The sequence below is a fragment of the Eumetopias jubatus genome, unplaced genomic scaffold (assembly GCF_037043125.1).
Source record: "Eumetopias jubatus isolate StellerSeaLion01/CBP00866 unplaced genomic scaffold, mEumJub1_p1.0 scaffold_2, whole genome shotgun sequence".
Lineage (NCBI taxonomy): Eukaryota > Metazoa > Chordata > Mammalia > Carnivora > Otariidae > Eumetopias > Eumetopias jubatus.
The window spans coordinates 175,548,744-175,563,073 of record NW_028274808.1 but is presented as its reverse complement, the minus strand read 5'-3'; positions in this window follow the sequence as shown (position 1 = coordinate 175,563,073).

The window sequence follows — 14,330 nt, the reverse complement described above, 5'->3', positions numbered from 1 at the left end:
AGAGCTTAAAATAAAATGAAGAAATTAGTCTATAAATCTCAGATTCCTCCTTTGGTCCCATTGTCCTCACGTAATGCCAGATTCCTCTCAAATTCAATCTTTTCAAAATATTGCCTGTTTTATTTCCTTGATCTATTTGAAACTCTTGCTCCTACCTAGCTACATTTTTATATTACAATAACTGTGTATGGTAGTATAGTTATTTAATATTTTTTAAATAAAAATATCACATTCATAAAAAATGGGATAACACTATCAAACAATTGTTGTGACAATTAAATAATAAATATTAATAATACACTTACTCTGTGTCTGGATCATAGTAAGTACTCAGGTAAGAACTATGCTAAGAAGGGTTAGCAGACTGGTTTAGCACATAGGTTTTAGGGTTAGACAAGGCAGCTTGAATCTCAGCCCTACTATTTAAAAGTATGAAGTATGACAAGTTACAAAAATTTTGAATTCTCAGAATCTTCAGGGGTTATTTACACTATAAGGTTATTTGGGGAATTAAATTAGATAAATCATGGAAAATATCTACTGGATGGTTAGAGTAAATATCAAACATCATAGACACACACATAGACTACATATACCTGTAGTATGTATATGTGTGTATGTGTTTACATTTAAATGCAAAAGCTAGTTTCAGATTAATATGTATTTTATTTCACAATCACACATATAGTGTATATGCACACATGTGTAATATATACCCATATATGTGATATATATCTATATATGTGATATATTATGATATATATAAATATATGCAAAATTTGCAAGCATTAACTATAGTGGCAGATAGTTTACTAGGTGTTCTGGCTAATTAACTGTGTATTCTTATTTCTAATTCAGGGAATCACTTCTTTTCTTTTTGTGTATCTGTATTTTCCAAGTTTCCTTAACGAGTAAATATTTGTGTAATAATTTATAAGATAAATGCTCGTTCTATTTGTATGGAAGTTGAACTAATGTAGATATTTTACATAAAGTAAACATAAATTATGAATAAATGCATTTAAATATATAGACAGTTTCAGCAATGGAAAGAAAAATTTCAGGTGCAAGAAATAAAGAGCACAGCAGACACTGTCAACAATATCTGGGTGTTTTCTTTTTTCTGGAGCCAAAACCAAACTATATTTTCCAGCATGTTTTATTGATAGTTGAATCCTTTATCTTAGATCTGGCCCTTAGAATGTGAATGGAAGTAATGTATTATATTTATAGCATGGAATATAAATGAAATATAATATAATGAAATAAGTTTGTGTTTTATGTCCCCACTTTTTATACTGTTAGATTTTTAGACATGATAAAGCTACAGTACTTAAGAAAGTATGACTTTGGGGCGCCTGGGTGGCTCAGTTGGTTAAGCAACTGCCTTCGGCTCAGGTCATGATCCTGGAGTCCTAGGATCGAGTCCCGCATCAGGCTCCCTGCTCAGCAGAGAGTCTGCTTCTCCCTCTGACCTTTTTCCCTCTCATGCTCTCTCTCTACCATTCTCTCTCTCTCAATAAAAAAAAAAAAAAAAAAAAAAATCTTAAAAAAAAAAGGAAAGTATGACTTTGGCATAAGGCAGACATGTAGATCAACAGAACTAGAGAGTCCTGAAATACACCCAGACTTCTGTGGTCATCGGATTTTCTAAAAAGTTAGAGGTAAACCAATTGCTGAAAGGATAGCTTTACTGAAAATGTTGCTAGAACAAGCAGCTATCCGTATTTTTTAAAGAAATATACCTAGACCCTTACCTCACACCACAAGGAAAATTACTTTGAAATCATAGATCTGAATGGATCACAGACTTAAATGTCAGAGTTTAAACTGTAAATTTTTTAGAAGAAGTCATGCACTTATATGTGTAATATACACCCAAGGAATTCCATTCCTAAGTATTTTCCTAAAGGAAATCAAAACATAGGATAGCACAAAGATCATCTATAAATCTTCATAGTAGTGCTATTTATAATGGTGAAAATTTTGAATGAAACTAAATTTCTATCAGCAAATTAATGAATAAACAAATTGTTTTACATGCTTAACTTGAACTTCAAAGCTATAAAAAGGAATGAGCTATTGATAAATGCAATACCATGGATAAAACTCAAAAGCATTATTCTAGGTGAAATAAGACAAACTATATGATTTAACTTATATGCAATGCTAGAAAAATTAGCATTGTAGTGACAATCATCAAGGATTGAAATATACCATTTGTTGCCTATGGCTTGGAGCAGTAGGAGGATATTGATTGCAGAAGCATGAGGGAATTTTTTCATTGTGGTGGTGGTTATACAACTGTATACAATTGCTATATATATCAAACTGTACATTTCAAGTAGACTAATCGTATATACATTATACCTCAATAAAAGTGAGAAATTTTTCGTTAAAAAAAAAAAAAACATTTAGGAGTGCCTGAATGGCTCATTCAGCTGAGGGCCCAGCTCTTGGTTTCAGCTCAGGTCACAATCTTAAGGTCTTGAGATCCAGTCCCCTAGCTGGGCTCTGTGCTCAGCCTGAAGTCGCCTTGAGACCTCTCTCTCCTTCTGCCCCTCCTCCTGTGTGCTCTTTCTCTCTCTTTCTCTCTCTCAAATAAATAAATAAATCTTAAAACAACAACAACACTTTAAAAACAGTGGACATGCTGGGGCGCCTGGGTGGCTCAGTTGGTTAAGTGTCTGCTTTAAGCTCAGGTCATGATCCCGCAGTCCTGGGATAGAGCCCTGGCGTGGGGTTGCCTGCTCAGTGGGGAGGCTGCTTCTCTCTCTTTTTCTGCTATCCCCCTTCTTGTGATCTCTCTCTCTCTCAAATAAATAAATAAAATCTTAAAAAAAAACCAACAATGGACATGTTGAACAGATTAAGAAATTATACAGAAACTTTATGAAATGGAAGACTGCTTAAAGGAAAGCACAGAGCCCACTGCATAATAAAATAAGAAATGCAAATGCAAGAAGTTAAGAGATATGGAAGCTGTTAATGTATTGAATTAGTTTCCAGAAAGAGAAAATATACAAAATGGAAGACTGATAATGTATAAAAACCTAATTGCTGAAACATTTCCAGGACTAAAGAAAGATATATGCCTTTAGATCAAAGACCATTAAAGCCTAAGCAGGTATATAAACTCAAAGTATTAGAAATAAAAATCCATAAATGCAAAACAGAAGAAAAATACCTATAGAAACTTTAAAATCATTGAAAACAAACTTCTAATCAGAAAAATAGTGTCCATAGAATATAGAATATCATCAAAGAACTGGGAAAAAACAATTTTAATGTAGAATTCTGTATTCAACTACTGTATTATTCAAGAATAAGAGTGAAATAAATTTATTTTATACAAAAATGAAGTTGTGTAATACGTTGTACATAACTTTGCTGAAAAAAACTGCTATATGGAACATTGTTAAAAGAAATAAACTCAAAATCAAATGCAGCAGAAGAGACAAATAGCAAAAAACTAACAAAGAAATAAACTGGTGAATGGATGTGTAAATATGCATTAAACTATTCTAATAGAAGTATTATTTCTAGAGGCTATAACACAATGTAGAACTCTTTTAGCATTTTAATAAAATGTCAAATTTTGAAATAATCATACAACTGATCATTGGTCAAAAATCATTATAAAATAATTTAATAGTGCTGCATATTCATTAGCCATATTTAATATTGAAAATGAATAATACAAATAAATAAAATTCATTGCTTCAGCAGTTGTTTATTAAATATCTATTATGTTCCAAATTTTGTCCTAGGACTAGTGAGTCCATAATTTATGTCCAATAATAATGAAGTCATTTGCATTTTCTAAAGTTTTTATTTAAATTCCAGTTAATTGGGGCATCTGGGTGGCTCAGTCAGTTAAGTGTCTGTCTTTGGCTCGGATCATGATCTCAGGGTCCTGGGATCAAGCCCCCCATCGGGCTCTCCACTTTGTGGGGAGTCTGCTTCTCCCTCTTTCCCTCTGTGCTCTTTTTTTTATTTTTTTTAAATTTTTTTATTGTTACGTTAATCACCATATATTACATCATTAGTTTTTGATGTAGTGTTCCATGATTCATTGTTTGTTCATAACACCCAGTGCTCCATGCAGAATGTGCCCTCTTTAATACCCATCACCAGGCTAACCCATCCCCCTACGCTCCTCCCCTCTAGAACCCTCAGTTTGTTTTTCAGAGTCCATCATCTCTCATGGTTCCTCTCCCCCTCTGACTTACTCCCCTTCATTCTTCCTCTCCTGTTATCTTCTTCTTTTTCTTTTTTCTTAAAATATGTTGCGTTATTTGTTTCAGAAGTACAGATCTGTGATTCAACAGTCTTGCACAATTCACAGTGCTCACCATAGCACATACCCTCCCCAATGTCTATCACCCAGCCACCCTATCCCTCCCACCCCCAACCACTCCAGTAACACTCAGTTTTTTTCCTGAGATTAAGAATTCCTCATATCAGTGAGGTCATATGATACATGTCTTTCTCTGATTGACTTATTTCACTAAGCATAACACCCTCCAGTTCCATCCACGTTGTTGCAAATGGCAAGATCTCATTCCTTTTGATGGCTGCATAATATTCCATTGTGTATATATACCACCTCTTCTTTATCCATTCATCTGTCGATGGACATCTTGGCTCTTTCCACAGTTTGGCTATTGTGGACATTGCTGCTATAAACATTGGGGTGCACGTACCCCTTGGGGTCCCTACATTTGTATCTTTGGGGTAAATACCCAGTAGTGCAATTGCTGGATCGAATGGTAGCTCTAATTTCAACTGTTTGAGGAACCTCCATACTGTTTTCCAGAGTGTTTGCACCAGCTTGCATTCCCACCAACAGTGTAGGAGGGTTCCCCTTTCTCCACATCCCCGCCAACATCTGTCGTTCCCTGACTTGTTAATTTTAGCCATTCTGACGGGTGTGAGGTGGTATCTCATTGAGGTTTTGATTTGGATTTCCCTGATGCCGAGTGATGTTGAGCACTTTTTCATGTGCCTGTTGGCCATTTGGATGTCTTCTTTGGAAAAATGTCTGTTCATGTCTTCTGCCCATTTCTTGATTGGATTATTTGTTCTTTGGTGTTGAGTTTGATAAATTCTTTATAGGTTTTGGATACTAGCCCTTTATCTGATAAGTCATTTGCAAATATTTTCTCCCATTCTGTCGGTTGTCTTTTGGTTTTGTGGACTGTTTCTTTTGCTGTGCAAAAGCTTTTTATCTTGATGAAATCCCAATAGTTCATTTTTGCCCTGGCTTCCCGTGCCTTTGGTGATGTGTCTAGGAAGAAGTTGCTGTGGCTGAGATCAAAGAGGGTGCTACCTGTGTTCTCCTTTAGGATTTTGATGGACTCCTGTCTCACGTTTAGGTCTTTCAACCATTTGGAGTCTATTTTTGTGTGTGGTGTAAGGAAATGGTCCAGTTTCATTCTTCTGCATGTGGCTGTCCAATTTTCCCAACACCATTTTTTGAAGAGACTGCCTTTTTTCCATTGGACATTCTTTCCTGCTTTGTCAAAGATAAGTTGACCATAGAGTTGAGGGTCCATTTCTGGGCTCTTGATTCTGTTTTCTCTTTCAAATAAGTAACTAAAATCCTTAAAAAAATAAATTCTAGTTAGTTAACAGACAATGTAATATTAGTTTCAGGTGTACAATTTAGTGATTCAACACTTCCATACAACACCTGGTGCTCATCAGAAGTGCAATCCTTAATCCTCATCACATATTTAACACATCGCCCCATTCTACCTACCCTCTGGTTACCATCAGTTTGTTCTCTATAGTTAAGAGTCTATTTCTTGGTTTTCCTGTCTAATTTTTTCTCCTGTGATCATTTGTTTTGTTTCTTAAATTCTACATATGAGTAAAATCAATAGTATTTTTCTTTCTCTGACTGACTTCACTTAGCATAATACACTCTAGCTCTATCTGTGTCATTGCAAAGGGTGAGATTTCATTCTTTTTCATGGCTGAGTAATATTCCATGAGATATACATATATACAGATATAGATATATAGATGTATAGATATCTCACCTCTTCTTTATCCATTCATTAGTCAATGGACATTTCTATAATATGACTATTTTAGACAATGCTGCTATAAACATCAGGGTTCATGTATCCCTTTGAATCAGCATTTTTGTATTCTTTGGGTAAATACCTAGTAATGCAATTGTTGGGTCATGGGGTAGTTCTATTTTCAACTTTTTGAGGAACCTTCATACTGTTTTCCAGAGTGGCTGTACCAGTTTCCATTCCCACCAACAGTATAAGAGATTTCCCCTTTCTCCATGCCCTTACCAACACCTCGTTAATTTTAGCCATTCAAGTCATTTGCATTTTAAATATCTTACAGAACCTATAGATTATGAACAATCATTCAGTATGACACATGAGGAAAATCAAAAATCCATTTTGTTTCTTGCCAGCCTCCAAGGAAGGTGCTCCTCAATAAAACTTGCCTTCTGTGATTCATGCTTTTGTGTATCCCCTCCCATGTTATTTCAGGGTTGGTTGCTGTGACCAATAGAATATGGCTCCTCTCTATTTCTCTGAGTCTGTCTCCACCTGTCACCATGCACTTAGGGGAACGCCATCTGCCATGCTGTGAGGACCTTGAAGCAACTCTATGGAGAGTCTCAAGTGGTAATAAAATCCCAAGTGAAGGATCTGTCTTGGAAACAAATCTTTAGCCTTAGTCAAGCCCTTCATCCCTAGCCATATGTTGCAATATCTTGATTTCAATCTCATGAGAAACTGTGAGCCAGGACGACTTCATTGAGTCAATTCTGTCCCACAGAATCTGTTAGATAATAAACATGTATTGTTTTATGCTGCTAAATATTGGAGCAATTTGTTACAGTGTGATGGACACATTATCCTCAGTTTTCTGATATCTTGCTTTGGTACCAAAACCAAATGGAGATACTTGTAGCAGCAATCCCTAAATATGAACATCATTATCATGTAAAACTCTAATATCTTGAAACTTAAAGTTGATTATAGCATATCACAGTATTTTAAAATCCACACGTATATTTCAGTATTTCACAGAAAGTTATAGTAAAATTAAATTTCTTTCAGTGGTGTTCGTATTGTCAGTTACATTTTTTAAATTTTGAATGATTGTTAGTAATGGTTTAATATGAGTTAATACTTAGGCCTTGAATAAAAGGTCAATGCTAACTTATTCATCTGACAACAAGGGAGTCAAGGTAATGTTAAGTATCCTGTCATTGATGTTACTAATAAATATTGGCATAGAACTGCAGTGTTGTTCTCATCTTTTTTTCCTGGACACATAACTATACATACAGCCAAATAACACAGAAATTTTATTATTATTTTAATAATACTCAACTTATTATACAGCTTATTACTGAAGCAATTCATTTGAAATTGAGTAAAATTATAAAAACATAGATAAAAATTATAGCTAAAAGTAAATGTAAATATAGCATATTATGGACCAAAAACATACTATAAATATGAAGGTTAGTCAATATATATGGGTTTTGAAAACTTTAGAAATCAGGAAATAAAAATATGATTAGTTACATGTTCTATTATCTGTTCTAAACCAATCCTACAACTATCTAAAAATTAATTACCAAGTAGGGCTTCACAGGGAATATTGGTACACAATGTTCTTGAGTGTAAGTGTAAAAAAAAAAAAAAGCACCAGTTTTAATGAAGCTGTATCTTGTAGTTTCCCTTGATTAGGTATGCAATACAGAAAATGAAAGTAACTCTTTAAGGTCAAGTTCACGGACATACTGCTCAAATACTTGGATTCTGACTATCAAGTAGATCCACCTGTGGAATCCTAGCATTCCTAGAATTAAAGTTATACTGTATAGTCTTCAACTGATGCTTAATTAGTAGCACTCCTTTAACCTAGGCTCTAAATAACATCTGAAAAAAGAAGTTTAAATGAGTAAAACTTGTATTTTTATTTTTTAATGGATATAAATGTTATCACTAGTCTCCCACACCATAGGCCATTTAATGAAGTGAGAGACATTTTAAGATCAACAATCTTACTGAATTATGAAAAAAATTGATTTTAAGCACTTAGACTAATTTATTGACTAAAATTATGTTGATTACAAGATTGCTAAAGTACCATTAGCAGGTGATCTGTGTGTATTAGGAGAGGATTAAGAACTTACATGTAGAGCATGTACATGACATCTATATCACCATCTAGTAGAGAATGTCAGTAGATTGTATCTATATATGAGAATTTTTTTTAAGTATCGGTTTGTTAATTAGAGCTATAGAGATAACTACCCTAACACAATAATTAGTCAAAGTAACTGGAATTCATTACCTGTGGGAGGTATTAAGATAGAAACTAATATTACCTTAGACTTTGCCTAGCGAAGTACCTGGTAAATAACAGGCAGTCAAGAAATGTTGCTTCCTTTTGTGAGGGCCCCAATTTAAACGCTCCAGGGGATTGACGGTAATAGAAAGAACAAGTGGCGATCTAAAATGATGAGGAAGAGTTTTGAGTGATGCTTGGTGAAAGAAATTTCAGAGTTTGGGTAAGACTTCAGGATAGGTTGCTGGTGAGCTTTTTAAACAAGTATTTTGAAACTCTGTTCTGTAGTGAAGCAAGAGTTTGTAAAAGTGTAAATAAGGGAGAATGGCTGCCAGAGGCCTCAGAAGCAGGAATCAATATGAGATGTATGGTCAACTGCAAGCAGACTGTTATGATTTAAATAGGGGGGGCATATTTTCAACAGTTAATATAAAATTAAATCTTCATACATGGTAGAAATAATATTTGGTAGACCTGTTTGCTTTGTATTTGCTGGAGAACTTTAAAAGCCTCTGTATGTTTCTGAGGAAGAAGTTAAAATAATAAAACTAGTATTTGAAGAATATATTTACAACATGAATATGCAAGACAGTTCAAAAGAGGAAGTGAGGCAAAATAACTTCTTTATGTTCTGGATTTTCTCTCATAATAGTAACTATAAGTCTTAGTGTTTTTTTGTTTTTTTTAAGAAAACAAAATTTCATCTCTGTATAAGAAAACATTATCTCCTACACTTTAAAATGAAATACTGTGTACACATTTATCTAACTACTAATTTCCTTACACCAATTTGAATTTGTTGGGGAGGTTAAAGGTGTTGATGGTTCACTAATTTCAGAGGAATGAAGGTTCAGCTTTCATTGGAACTGCCCCTTATATCAAGAACACTAATTAGATAACATGAGAGAAATTTGTTTGAATCCTCTCTCTGAAATGTTCAGTTCTTCCAGAACAATGTTATATAAATGTATATGTGCATTTATCTATATCTCCCTATTCTACAAAGGATTAATCAGTTTGTAAGCATGCATACAATAAATTGATGAAACATAACTAGATAAAAATTGCAACCAAATATACAGGTCAGGACCAAAGAAAAACTTAAAAGGTAGAAATATAAGCAGGGGCTCCTGGGTGGCTCAGTTGTTAAGCGTCTGCCTTCGGCTCAGGTCACGATCCCAGGGTCCTGGGATGGAGCCCCACATTGGGCTCCCAGCTCGCCAGGAAGCCTGCTTCTCTCTCTCCCACTCCCCCTGCTTGTGTTCCCTCTCTCACTGTGTCTCTCTCTGTTAAATAAATAAATAAATTCTTTTAAAAAAAAAAGAAAACCATATCCTTCTAAGTTATTATAGTAGAGCTTCACACATGGTTTTAGCACAAAATTAAATGAAAATTGTAGTCAATGATGACTGAATATTTTACGTTAGAAAAAGTTCAATTTTTTATAAGAAAATGCTTGCATTTTTTCTGGAGCTTAAGTCTAAAAAATTTTTCTTAGTGGTGTTTATGTAAGAAACAAAACATAGAGAAATTAATAACAATAAAAACAACTAAAATTGATTGTCCTCACGATGTACAAATCATCATGCTAACCATATTTCAGATATTACATCAATTGTTAATTTAGTTATATAATTTCTATTTTATAAATGAGGAATAAAATAATTTTTGTTTACCCAATCACACAGCTAAAAGTAGTAGAGAAGTGATTTATTTTTTTTCCTTTCAGTAAACAACATTCAGTTGCATCCCTATAAATAATAAAATGTTGCATTCCATAGCATTTCCAGCATTTTCCCATGGTATCTGAATATAGAATGTAAAACAAAACTCAGAATGTATGATCCAAGAATGGCTGAAATAAAGCTGCTTGGTAGTAGTTTTAAAATTAAAAAAGCATTTGATTAATTAAACAATGTATAGCATCCAATAAACATGGAAAGGTGTACTCGATACATTTGTAATAACACAAATAGCATGCTATGACTGTCTCTGTCCGAGCATTAACACACCCTATTGTAATTGTTGCCTGAATTATCTATTCCCTATTCTTTGGCAATTCTTGAAAATTTGAGCTTTTCTTATTCTTCTCCAGCATATCACACTGTGCCTGATATTTATACACTCAAAAAGTTAGTAAACCTATGCATCAATCAATCAATGTGAAAAAAAGCTTTTAAAGATTTTGTATTGGTGAAATTATATGTGTCCTAAGGAATAGTATAAATTATAAATGATAATTTCAAATCTGACTTTTGAACATTTAAAAGGAAAAATAATAACAAAAGGTAGGCACAATTAAATTTATCTAAACATACACATTCAAATCATAAAGGTCATAAAGGCATATGAAAATTGAAGAAGAAAGAGGCATAGATGCTGTGATTATCAGTATTCTCAAAACAGAAACATAAGTTTGGCTTTGAAGGAGCAAACCATTATTTGGATGGTAAATTAATAAGCTTAGTGAAGAAAGGCTTTAAGAACTCTGATTTGATTAAGTAACAAAAATGTCTAGATTCCTGAAAATTAAGTGATATGAACTTATTTATAAAGCATAACATAGCTTTCTTAATGTTTCCATTTATTTTTCTAGGTTGTTTTTCTTGAATGTTCCCCTAGGAGTTGCCCCCCAAATTGTATGTTCATTCTGGCATATTCTAGTGTACTCCTCATAATATAGAGTACTGGTTAAAAGTATGAACTTTGGAGTCAAAAACTTGGGATTTACCCCTGGATATTGTATTTACTAGTTATTGGTGAGGTAAATGACTTCTCTGTATCTTTCATCTGTAAAGTAGAGATGAAAGTATCAAGGTTGTGGTGTTTTTATAAAGGTTGAAAGAAGTAATGCATGAAAAACACTCATTATGTTCATTATGGCTCTGGTTACCATTTGGAACTCTTGGCCCTACGTCTTGAAACAGGTTGCTTTTCTCTGCACAGACAATAACAAAACCATAAGGTGTTGAATACACTCCCCTGTTCATATACCACTATGCTCTTAATATTCTTCCTAGCCAGAATATTTTAAGGAAGGAATTGAGGTAATGTAAACAGAGAATTATATTAGGTAAATGGAGAAAACATTGTCAGAGAAATATTTCCCAGCTTCTACCAGTTACAACACAAACCAACCACAAAAAGTATGTTCTTCAAAGGGAGATTCATTCATAGCTATATCCTAATTTTTAACCTCATTTTACCAACTCAGGACCCTTGCTGTTCTCTTTATAGAGATGTCTCTTTCAAATCTTCCAGACATATCTGGGGAAGTTCTACTTTTCCTCAATTCCTGCCTCCACTCATTAGATCTAGACTCAAACATTTCATATCTTTGAGTCATTCAATAAAAGGTAGAACCTTGAATGCCTGCAGAAATATCATTGTTATGACTGAATTGTCGATACCAAGTAGTGAGGAATTCTGTTATCTCTGAGTGGAGTAAGATACAGGGTGGGAAGTTGGTACTGCAAGTTGCAAAAACTTTACAGATAGTATTAGTAGTATGAATTGCAGACACATTCTTTTTTCTTTTAAGAATTGTCCATGTATCATCAAATGTCTACCAGAACAAGTCACAATACAGATATATATGACCTGTGCAATTGTACATGAAACGTAGTAGGTTCTAAACTGGTAGATTTTATCTGCCCTACAAAATCTTTCAAAAAAATATGTCTATCAACAGATAAAAAACATAGGTTAACACATAAAAATCTTGATCTCAGAATCCCTTGAAAAATGATAAAGACTGGCAACAATGATTATTAAGTAAACTGCTTACTTAGGATGGGTGATGAAAAATAAAATATTTTCTTAGAAGCTTCATCTTTCTTTGGCTCCTTCAAGAGATAAAGGCAATTCATGATTAATAAGAGCATAGTTTAGTTTCTTTCTTCCTCATCCTTGGCAAATTCCATAATAAGAATGTAACTGTATCATTTCTTGATTGCTCGTCCCTCGATTAGGACTAAAATGCAACTTTGAACTGCTCGTTGTAGTAAAGCCTCAATAAACTTTTGCCAAAATTTTTTGTTCTCCCCAATCTTCTTATTAGTAAATTTAAAGAGCTTGGTGTAGTCTAGTACAATACTAAATTAATCAATACAGTAAATTTCTTGAAAACAAATCCCACTATCCTTATAAGTTGCATGAAGTCAGTTTTATTTTCATTTTGTTTACTATTATATCCCCAGTGCCTAGAAGAGTTCTTGCCTCATGCTAAGTGCCCAATAATTATTTGCTTAATGAATGAAAAAAAATGCAAAATCTCATGTGGGTCCATAAATAGATAAAATGATCGCTTGATAACTGAATTTTTCACTTGTTGGAGGAGAGAAAAATAATTCGAATTTAATGAGTTCCAATTCAGTTCCATATCTTGGAAGAGACTAACAATCCATATTTCATTTTATTTAATCCTCATAGCACCCCTTTGAAGCAGACATAGGAAACTGAGGTTCAGAGAACTTAGTATTTATCAGACCGTATGATTATCAAGTTGTGTTTCAACTCATACTTTTTTTTTCACAACCATACACTTGAAGTGATTGCACTAATATTGAGATATAGTAATATAATGTTAAAAATAACATTCTTGAAATAAAGAGATGGTTTGCCAATGATCTTCACTATTCTTCCTTACCTGCATAAAAAATTATATGTTAAAGGGCGCCGGGGTGGCTCAGTTGGTTAAGCGACTGCCTTCAGCTCAGGTCATGATCCTGGAGTCCCGGGATCGAGTCCCACATCGGGCTCCCTGCTCAGCACGGAGTCTGCTTCTCCCTCTGACCCTCTTCCTTCTCGTGCTTTCTATCTCTCATTCTCTCTCTCTCTCAAATAAATAAATAAAATATTTAAAAAAAATTATATTTTAAGAATTGTATATGTGAACTTTGACCCCACCCATTCACACTCCAACCTGTGGTCAGGTCAAAAAAAAAAAAAAAAAAAGAAATTTTCATGAAAACAGAAGTAGGTTAGTGTGCTATAGGACAGAGCATCATGTGGGACAAATAAAGTAATTACAGAAATTATAAATGGAGAAAGACCTAAGAAGTTTATTCCCTTTGATTAATTACCTTATTAGAGGTCATTTTCTTTTCTCAATATAGCTGATTTAGTGGATGAGAATTTCTTCTGCTTTCATTGCAGGCTTCTGAACTTTATTCTTTCTAAGATTTATTTATTTATTTATTTATTTATTTGGGGGGAGGGACAGAGGGAGAGAATCCTCAAGCAGCTCCCTACTGAGCAGTGAGCCCCATGCGGGGCTCCAACCCAAGACCCATGAGATCATCACCTGAGCCAAAACCATGAGTCAGAAGCTCAATTGACTGAGCCACCCAGGCACCCCAGGTTCCTGAACTTTAGAAGGGTAATCTGAACCAGCATACAGCCCACAGAAAGCACACATAGAACATGCTTTAGAATTTCATTGCCTTAAGCAATAAAGGAAAACTTTTATTATATTATATTCTTTTCTTTTTATCTTTGTATATTCAGCATAATAAAATCTAGACTGCCAAAACCATGATATGAGTCTTCAGAAAAGAAGGCAAGAAGTATATATATAACTCAATCTTCTGGGAGTCTAAACTCTAGTCAAACAGTGTCCCCCAAATCATTATCTTTTATCTGCAATCCAACAAAATTCAAGAGACAAGAGTCAGATAAGAGTTTATTTTATTTATTTTTTTAAGTTTTTTATTTATTTATTGAGAGAGAGAGAATGGTAGAGAGAGAGCATGAGAGGGAAGAAGGTCAGAGGGAGAAGCAGACTCCCCGCCGAGCAGGGAGCCCGATGTGGGACTCGATTCCGGGACTCCAGGATCATAACCTGAGCTGAAGGCAGTCACTTAACCGACTGAGCCACCCAGGCGCCCCCAGATAAGAGTTTAAACCAGAACTCTGAAAGCAATAAATGGTATAATCTGGCACCAGATGGCTTTGTGTTAGGAAAACTGGAATTGTGGTTGGGACATTGC